The sequence below is a fragment of the Mus caroli genome, unplaced genomic scaffold, assembly GCF_978045245.1.
Source record: "Mus caroli unplaced genomic scaffold, Mus_caroli_1 scaffold_18, whole genome shotgun sequence".
NCBI lineage: Eukaryota > Metazoa > Chordata > Mammalia > Rodentia > Muridae > Mus > Mus caroli.
In genome coordinates, this window is record NW_028227273.1 from 50,958,874 (window position 1) to 50,968,017 (window position 9,144).

Sequence of the window (9,144 nt, forward strand, 5' to 3'; positions counted from 1 at the left end):
GGGCATTCATACGGCAAGCTGTTACTAACAGCCATCAGAAGGGATGCTGTCCACTACACTGGACTTAGTAATAAGCACTCAAGCATGTGACATCTATCATGTCCCTGTCCATCATCCTTTAGTCCTCCAGAGAAAGTCTAACTATCTTGTACTATTGGGCTCAAATATTTCCAGGAGTGGGGCTGTCTCTGCAAAGCACCTATGTCAATTGGCTCTTATCTTCACATGGAGAGGGTTTATAAACTGAACAAAGGTAAGAGCTAATTTGTCATGCACTGCTTTATGAAGTTGTTCATGACTTCACACTCGTTGAAAAGCAGCAAGTGCTTGCAAATCATGGTGGCTTGCATAGGTAACCTCAATGGTGCAGGGAAGAAGGATACGAGCAGAACCCTGGACCTTGTTGACTGGCCAGTCTAGCAGAATTGGTGAGCTTCAGGTTCACTGAGAGGACCTGTATTAAAAACTAAGGCAGAAAGAATCTAAGGAAGGCATTTGATATTAGCTTCTGTACAGAAGTGTGTGTGTGTGTGTGTACTTGCACATACATACACATGCTATCAAACATGTATGCATATCTACACACAAAGAAATAAAGTAGTATCAATTAGTGAGGGAGAATCTTAAGAATTGGGCTTAGAAAAATAATCCAACACACACACACACACACACACAAATGTGCTCAAAGATGTCCATAAAAGAGGCTAGATGGGATAATGACTCCGTGATTAAGAATGCTTGCTGCTCTTGGGAATTTGGTGCTCAACAAGATGATCAGAATCCACCTCAGGCTGCTCACAACAGCCTAGATCACCAGTGCCAAGGCATTTGATGCTCTCCTCTGGCCTTGAAAGGCACCTACACTCATCTACATAGAGATGCGCACACATACACAGAATAAAAAATAATAAAATAAGAATTATTTTTAATTTTATCTAAGCCTTTTTGAATATGTAGAAACAAGTTGTATGTTTAATCAAAGGGAGAAGAGTAAATGAATTGTAGTGAACTTGTGATGGTGTGTGTATGCTCGGCCCAGGGAGTAGCACTATTAGAAGTGTGGCCCTGTTGAAGTAGGTGTGTCCCTGCATGGGTGGGCTTTAAGACCCTTATTCTCGCTTCCTGGAAGCCAGTCTTATGCTAGCAGCCTTCAGATGAAGATGCAGAACTCTCAGCTCCTCCTGCACCATGCCTGCCTGGAAGCTGCCATGTTCCTGCCTTGATGATAATGGGCTGAACCTCTGAACCTCTAAGCCAGTCCCAATTAAATGTTGCTTTTATTAAGACTTTGACTTGGTCATGGTGTCGTTCACAGCAGCAAAGCCCTAAGACAAAATTCATACTTAAGAATGTTCTACACCTACCAAAACGAGTGCTCAGGTGCTAGTGAGATAATGACATGGGTTAAAGTCCTTACTGCACAAGCATGTGGACCTAGTTTGGATGCCCAGCTCCTGAGTGAAATCCAGGTATGACAGTGCATGTTTGTAACCCCAGGTCTAGGAAAACTTGGTAGAGGTAGGAGGAACGCTGGAATAGCCTCTTTGAAATGGTAAGCTCTGGATTTAGTGAGAGAATAAATAACAAGGTAGAGCCTGATTAAACAAGATGCTTAACACAGACCTTTGGCTCCTGCGTGTCTATGCCTGGATTTATGCACCTGTACAACCACATGCACAAACATGCGCACACACACACCCTGAAGTGTTCAAAAAGATCGTTGAAATCTCACAACAAGTAATTTTAAATGTCGGGAGAAATATGTGAGAAGCAAAGTTCTTCACACATTATGACCCTCATTCTATGAAAATATACAAACAGAAAAGACTAGACAGAAAAAAAACATCAAAGTGCTTGCAGTTCTGGCATTGCTCACAGTAACGTGCCACCTTATTTTTCCTGTAACTTTCTTGTATTTTCTAAAAATTGATAGGAAGCATATATGCCAAAGGAAAACAAATAAATAAGGAAAAACCTGGGCAATGTGTCTCTCCTGTTGAGTAGACAGCTCTCACTAGACAATGGGAGATATTCCCAGCTTCCCTGTTCCGACTTTATATCCTGCCTGTCACGCATACCTGATGGGAACCCTAGCTTCCTCTTGCTCTCTGTACTGTGCCTATCCATTTGACCTCAACTTTGATTTTCAACTTCTGTTTCTACTGAATCACCCTGTGCCAGTCACCTCTCTTTTGTAGACCCTGTTCTCCTTTCTCTCCACAAGCCAGACCTGGTTCCATTATTGGCCAACCTTGATTTTAGCATGTCCATTCATGTTATTAATAAGAAATAAGCTAATCTTGAAAGAAAACAGTTTTTTTTTTGTGTGTGTATGTGTGTACCAGAGAGCAGAGCAAATAGATACAGTTTTCTTAATGCACGGCATAATTTGGGTTATTTTTTTTTAAATTCTATTTTATGAGTATGTATGGGTATTTTACCTGCATGTATATGTATGCACCATGTCCATCCAGTGCCTGTGGAGGCAAGAAGAGGGTGTTTGATCCTTTAGAATTGGAGTTACAGATTGTTTGAGCTGCCATATTGGTGCTGAAAATTGCAGTTGGCTCCTCTGGAAGAGCAGTTGATGTACTAAATCACTGAGCAATCTCTCCAGACTAGACATAAATGCCTTTTAGACACAGAGTGCCTCCTTCACCTCACAGACATGGTACTCTGCAAGACCCCACTCTTAGAGGTCCTTACTGTGACAGTTATCCTTAACATCTGAACAGAGCATTTTATTTCTCAGTATACACACTGGGTGGAACCTAGTCTCCCACACATCTCTGAAGGTTGGGAGATTGTTGTCCTAAATTGCAACTCAAAGACCTGGCACTAGGGGGCTTATCTCCCTGAACTCCCAGAGTATGCTTATCTGTAGATAGTAACACTCATACGAATTCCCCAGGTCTTCTAAGGTCAGGCGATGATGCATACGACTGCATCATCTGACCAAAGTGTTGAAACAGGGGCAGCCATCTTCAAGTGCCAACTCCAACAAGTGCTAGGTCAATGGGAAATTCAAGGTCACATAGCTGGGAAGTAACTACACCAAGACTGGAATCCTGGAATTTCCTGGCAAGTCTAAGCGCATAGATAGATAGATAGATAGTTAGATAGATAGATAGATAGATAGATAGATAGATAGATAGATAGATAGATAGATAGATAGATAGATATTCCATTCCCAACACTCTATGAGAGGTATTATGGGGTGGCCCATGGCCTTGGCACATATACAATATGGCAGAATAAGCCTGTCAGAACAAAGCAGTTATTCCATCAAAGAACTAAGGGAATAAAAGCTATGGTCTAGTTCACAACTCTTGCAATTTATTCTTTGGCCCAACAATGAGCATTCAAATGTCTTTTAACGTGTATGCTCCATAACTTAGAAATCCTGCGTTTTAGCTATTGTTTCACAGTGAGTTGAGCACAGAGAGCTCAGACATGAAATTACAGTCTTTTCCTTCTCTATTATAGGAGACATTGCTATGAACATTATGGACCTGGGAAAATGTGAACTCCTTCTGGAAGCATTTCTGTAACTTCTAGAAAGTACCAGAATCCCCTTATTATTTTTCAGAACAGCTTCAGCTAAGTTTAAAAGGCATTTCTATTCACTAACTAGGTTACTGAAAATGATCTATAATGCAGAACACATGAAAATCCATAGCACAAGAAAAACATCCATAAGGACCATAAGCATTTTGTAAGCAGAGACGGAATGAATTAGGAAAACTGAAAGACATGCGCAGGTTCCACAGAAAAGGGAGTCCTCCTGTGTCTTCTTTACTCATGTGTTGGAAGGCATTTAATGTGATGTGTGGTTTTATACTCTCGGTAGATATCCTTATGATAGATGCTACTCAATTCAGGGGTGGATCTTAACAAACTTCGTGGTAGGAGCACTAGGGAGATGCATCAGGCTGTAATGTAAGTGCCAGTGTCCTGGCGTGCACTCGGAATCCCAGGACTGAGGAGGCTGAGGAAGGAGAATTCCTGTGACTCTCTGGCTCAGCAGTCAAGCCTCATTAGTGAGCTCCAGGCCAATGAGAGGCCCTGTCTCAAAAGGTTGGCATTCCTGAGGATGACACCCGAGGTTGACATCCAGCCTCCCACGTAGGGACACGCATGCACATGTGTGCACATAATTTAAAGCAAACAATTACAGAACAGTAAAGCATCCTCAGGGACACTTTCCTTTCTATGCATCTGTTGTCCTGCAGGTGAAGGGTGTGGCCCAATTTCTAAGGTATTTTCAATGAGGCCCACTTGTAGCAGAGCCTGGTCCCTGTTTCAATTCCCATAGCTACCTTAATGCATGCTTACTGACTGCCCCAGTTTTTTTCCATAATAAAGAAACATTCAGAAAGTAACATGTCTGAAGGAAACATGTCCCATCACCTATGGGAGATTCCTCTAATTTGGTACCCTAGCAGGCTTCTCACCTTTAACTGGGCTCTCTCAGCATTAGGCACTCCTATTGTCTCTGTACTTCTAAGTATGCCATACTGAGCCATTCACACTGGTAGACTAACCTGCAACAGGATGCTGGGACTTCAGAACACAGATTACTTACAGAGTGCCTAGCCTTTCTTCTGTCAGTACTACACAGACTCAAAATAGCCCAGGCTGGAGAGAGAAGTCAGCAGTTACAAGTACTTGCTGCTCTTCCACAGGACCCATGTTCATTTCCTACTACCCCCAGTAGGCATGTCTGTAACTCTATCTCCAATCCCTCTTCTGACCTCTGCAGCTGACCCCAAACATGTGCACACACACACACACACACACACACACACACACACATGCGTGCGCGCGTACATGCATACACATAACATACACATACATGTACTTTAAAAACAATAACTTTTTCAATAAAATAAAATAACCCAAGCCTGACAGGAGATAGGAAATTGTGAATGTTTCCCTGTGTATGTATAACAAACACAGAGCCCAAGGGAAAAAACTAAGACTCCTAACTCAGTACAGTTCTCTTCTGTAGCACCAGCCACAAGTATCCCAATCTAAGGAAGGGATCATTTCAATGGTATTAATCCACACTGATGAATGACAATGTTGTCCAGGACCTCGGCTCCAACGCTGGGTGTACCTCTTATTAACTGCACTCTAGACAACCTATTGTTTTTAGCTTTGGTGTCCTTGTCAATTATGTGAAACTAATGACAGGGCCATGCAAGGTAAGCAGCAGGCAGGATTCACTGTGCTAACTACAAGCACTGAATAAATGCCATGCATTCTAATGATCACCACAAGCGGTATTCAAAATAACTGAGCTAAAATGTTCACTTTGGGGGTTAAAGGCAGGGACGCTATCCTACCGTGGCATTCACCTCCCTCTTCTCCAGAGGCAGTGTTTGATAGCCTTGGGAATGAACTTAAACTAGAGCAGTAGACAATTAGTCCCAGGAATGAAGATGCGACCTTTGAAAACAGAAGAGCCTTGTTTCGATGTTCAAAGGAAAAATTCATAGTCCTTTTCAAACCTGCCATTTTAATTAGTGCCTCACCTCACCCAAAGCCTGACTGTGCCTCTACACATCAAAGTATCTCCTTTGCCACCAGTCCTCACCTGGTGACAAAAAAATGTCACCCATTTGCCCTGAAAGGGCTGTCTACAGATCTTGCTTCTGTTCCCCCTGGCACCCACTTCACGCACAGTTCATGATTGGAAGGTAGTACAGAGGCCTTAATCAGACCTAACACTCCGGTTAGCTCTTCACAGCTCCACTTCCCTAGCATCCTCCAAAGTCACTTTTGCAAAAAATATAAATGATATTAAGTCATTTCCCCTATTAGAGACTGCATGGTTTCTCCCTTTCGATAGAATGTATTTAAAGCCCCAACTCACCATATCCTCCTTGGTTGTCATCTCAGAACTAAGTGCTCTTGGACATAGCTTTCCCTCTGTGTGCATATGCTGTCCTTTCTACATGGAATGCCTAGTGCCTTCTCTAGAGAATGCCAACCGCCCATCAGGACCCAGTCCAAATGTTTACTCTCTGGCAGCCTCTTCTAGAGTCCTTCAACCCTCCTATCTCTTGGCTCCCACTGACCTCTCTCCTTTCTGCGCTAAACGCTCGCTCTGCTGATTCACAAGCATTTATTTTCAGTTCTGGGAAGTGTAGGACCTTGTTCCTTTAGCTCCTAGCACAGAGCCTGCTTAGCACACAGCAGGTGCTTAATAAATAGCTCTTCCATCAACTGGCACAGGGAATTAAAGGAACTAGAGTGTGCAGCCTCTGCCACTGTCCAAGCTGGGCTGAATAAAAAAAGAATGGCAGTCCCTGCACTATATCTGACAAGTGGCAAACAGGTATGCAAGTGTGATGAGTACTTGCAAATGAGAAAGCTCTCGAGTTCCCACTCCTGTTAAATGTTCCTCACTGGAGAGAGCCACATCCTCCAAGATTTAGGTGGGTTAGGAAGGGCACACACCTTTAAGCATTTACTAAGATCTTACAATCTGGCCACTTTTGTGGAGGAACTTCTCCCTCCCCAAATCCTCTGGACCACATTCAAAGTAAGAGATGCTCAGGAAAGGTTGATTCAATTTCCAGTGCATTGGAAAGCCAATCACAACCCCCATTGCAGGCTAATTGAGCTTGATGACCGGTCATATGTGGTGTAATAGCTTCACAGGGCTGAAAGGGAAATCAATGTGGGGACTGAAAACCTGCCAAGTGTTCACTCCTGGGCCCCACAGCCCATGCTGGCCTGCTTCTTGACTCTTCCTACCTAATGTCCATCTTCATGATACCCTGGTCAGCAAGAACTGCTCCGTGGACAACACTCCCTTGTCCCATATTTTGGATTTTCTATCATCAAGGACCAGCAAGGTTCGGAAGTTAAGTTGGGTTGTAAACATGCTTCATGTTTCATAAAGTTTGTCCATACACAAATCCTGGCTAGAGGATACTTTCCCATCCTTTTATTTCCATCCGTGGGAGACGATAGGACCACATAAAGAGGAACAAGAAACGGGTTTTGTTGTTATCGTTGTTTTTGCTAAAATGAGGTTTTAAGACAGTGTTGGCAGTGGGTGTAATAATCCCTCCACTGACCATTTCTATCCCAATATAAGAAACAGAACGTGCCAAAGTATGCAGTCTTGTTGAATCCATCAGGGATAAGAAAGAAAGGAAAAAAAAAAAAAAAAGACAGACAGCAAGGCCTTGGAGAATAAATCATTAACCACAAGTCAAATCGAGGCACCCTGGCAACCAGCGAGATGTAGAGGCAGCCGAGAGGAATCAGGTAGCTGAGACTGCCTTGTCCCCTCTGATGACTTCTGGAGAGAAACACCCCACAGGCACGCCGAACCCGGCACACCGCGCTCCTGTCCATGTCACTTTTCAAACTTGAAGTTATTTTTAGATGACCCAAGCCGGCTAAGCCCAGGCAGGACAATTCTCAGCCCGCTGTGCCCGAAAGCCCCTTTGCCTCTCCCTAACAAATTTGGTAAAGCTTGGGAAGACAGGGGTCTCCTCATTTTTCCTTTACTCACTGCTTTGCTGGACACCCCTAACTCCTCTAAGCCCAAATCCCGGGGACACTGGAGTTATTCTGGATCCTTCAAGTCCCTATACACCTGCTGCTGCACCTGGGAAGGTGGACCCTTGGCCAGTAGGATGGGGAGGGGGCTTTTGGAGACTAGCGCCTCCTAGAGGGGGTCATGGGAAACCTGTCTCAGGGGATGCTTTGGGGACTGGCCAGGAAAGAAGATCTCTCCAGCCCTGCCCCTAAGCCCAGCAATGTTTGATTCCCATTGTCCGGGTCCCCTGGCACCCAGGTGTTCAGCCCTGGTGGGACAGGGGACAGGGTCGATGGGGCCTGCGCCGTTACGTAACCGACCTGCAGGACGTCTGCGATGCGCCGCTGTGGCGGCGGTGACCGTGGCAGCGGCTCGGGGGTCCTCGGGGCAGCAGGCTGCGGGCGCGGCTCTGCCTGTTCACCTGACGGCCGGGGCGAGCGCGGAGCCCGCGGGCCTGGGCGTGGAGCCGTGCGCACTGAGCACCGCCTCCCGCTCTCCGGGTCGTGGGGTCACCCGGGCTGTGCCTCCTGCTGGTGCTCCCGCAACCTCCACCGCCGTCACCCGGGACAAAGCGGCTCCGGGGAGGGGCCGAGCCGGCGGCTCTCGCCCAAGCCAGTGGAGATGGGCGCGCCCCCAGCTCCGACTCATCGGGCCAACCTCCAATCAGACCCCAGGGAAGCCAAAGCCCCTGACTGGCCTCCTTTGGTCGCCTCCCTCCTGACCAGTCACCCTTCTGGGTCCCTCACCCACCTCCACCTCCTGGGCTTCCACCCGGCGCTCAGCTGCACACCCCTCCTTTGCGATCTCAGGCGAGCTGGACCCTTTGCGGGAACCTGACACAGGAGCCTGTCCCCAAAGGCAATGCCTTTCCAAAGAAGAGGCTCCCGGGTCATCTCCCCCATCCCCCGTTGAGGACTTTTTTTTTTTTTTTTGAGGGTCAAAGAGGAGTGAGGTCGCTCTTGGAGCGAAGCATCTGCATAAAAGGATACTAAAAAATAAAAGGACAGAGAAGAAACTGTGGGTCCGTAGAACTAGGGGGTTGTTTTCTCACAGGTCGACCTCTGGCTAACTAAGGAACTGTCTGGAAGCCACTCTTGAGTGCTCAAGAGCGACTATGCTTGGTGGGTGCTGGCGCCCTCTGGCTGGGGCTGTGAGTGAACCCTGCCCACACCATTGAAGGTGCCCTGTGCGGGTTTCACAGTTTTGCCAGGAAAGACTCACAACCACCAGACCTGGGGGAGAGAAAGAAGGACTTGGATGTTCAAGGATTCCTAATGTGTGAGACTCTGGGTCCCTAGGAAAAGGGAGACTAGTATTTATACAAGGTAAAGGGGAAGGGGCGTGTCGGAAGTGGAACAATACGGGGAGGATTTACTTCTCAACCAAATGAACCCATTCTGAAGACTGTGCAGAATTAAGCAACTCAAGAACAAGGAAGCCTGCGACTTGTGGTGGCACAGACGGGGACAGGACTGAATCTCATGGCAAGAGTACCTCAATGACACAAAATGATTAGCGTTTGGAGACCGTGGAAACTGAAGGATAGAGGAGACCAACCTCAAAGCAGAGAGAATGGCAGATAG

At 46.1% G+C, this 9,144-nt stretch overlaps 1 protein-coding gene across 3 annotated transcripts in view; it reads right to left on the reverse strand.

Annotated features, from left to right (window-relative positions):
* Positions 1 to 8,414, reverse strand: part of Rcan2 (regulator of calcineurin 2) — a 221,407-nt gene extending 212,993 nt beyond the window's left edge. Inside the window, exon 1 of one of the 3 annotated variants that reach the window (XM_029470897.2) lies at positions 8,312 to 8,414. The gene's annotated coding sequence lies outside the window, so the exon portion shown is untranslated. Of the gene's footprint in view, positions 1 to 5,878; positions 5,971 to 7,881; positions 8,178 to 8,311 lie in introns of those variants that run through there. The other 2 variants (XM_021186129.3, XM_021186130.3) reach the window with 2 other exon arrangements.
* Between the last annotated feature and the right edge of the window lie 730 nt (positions 8,415 to 9,144).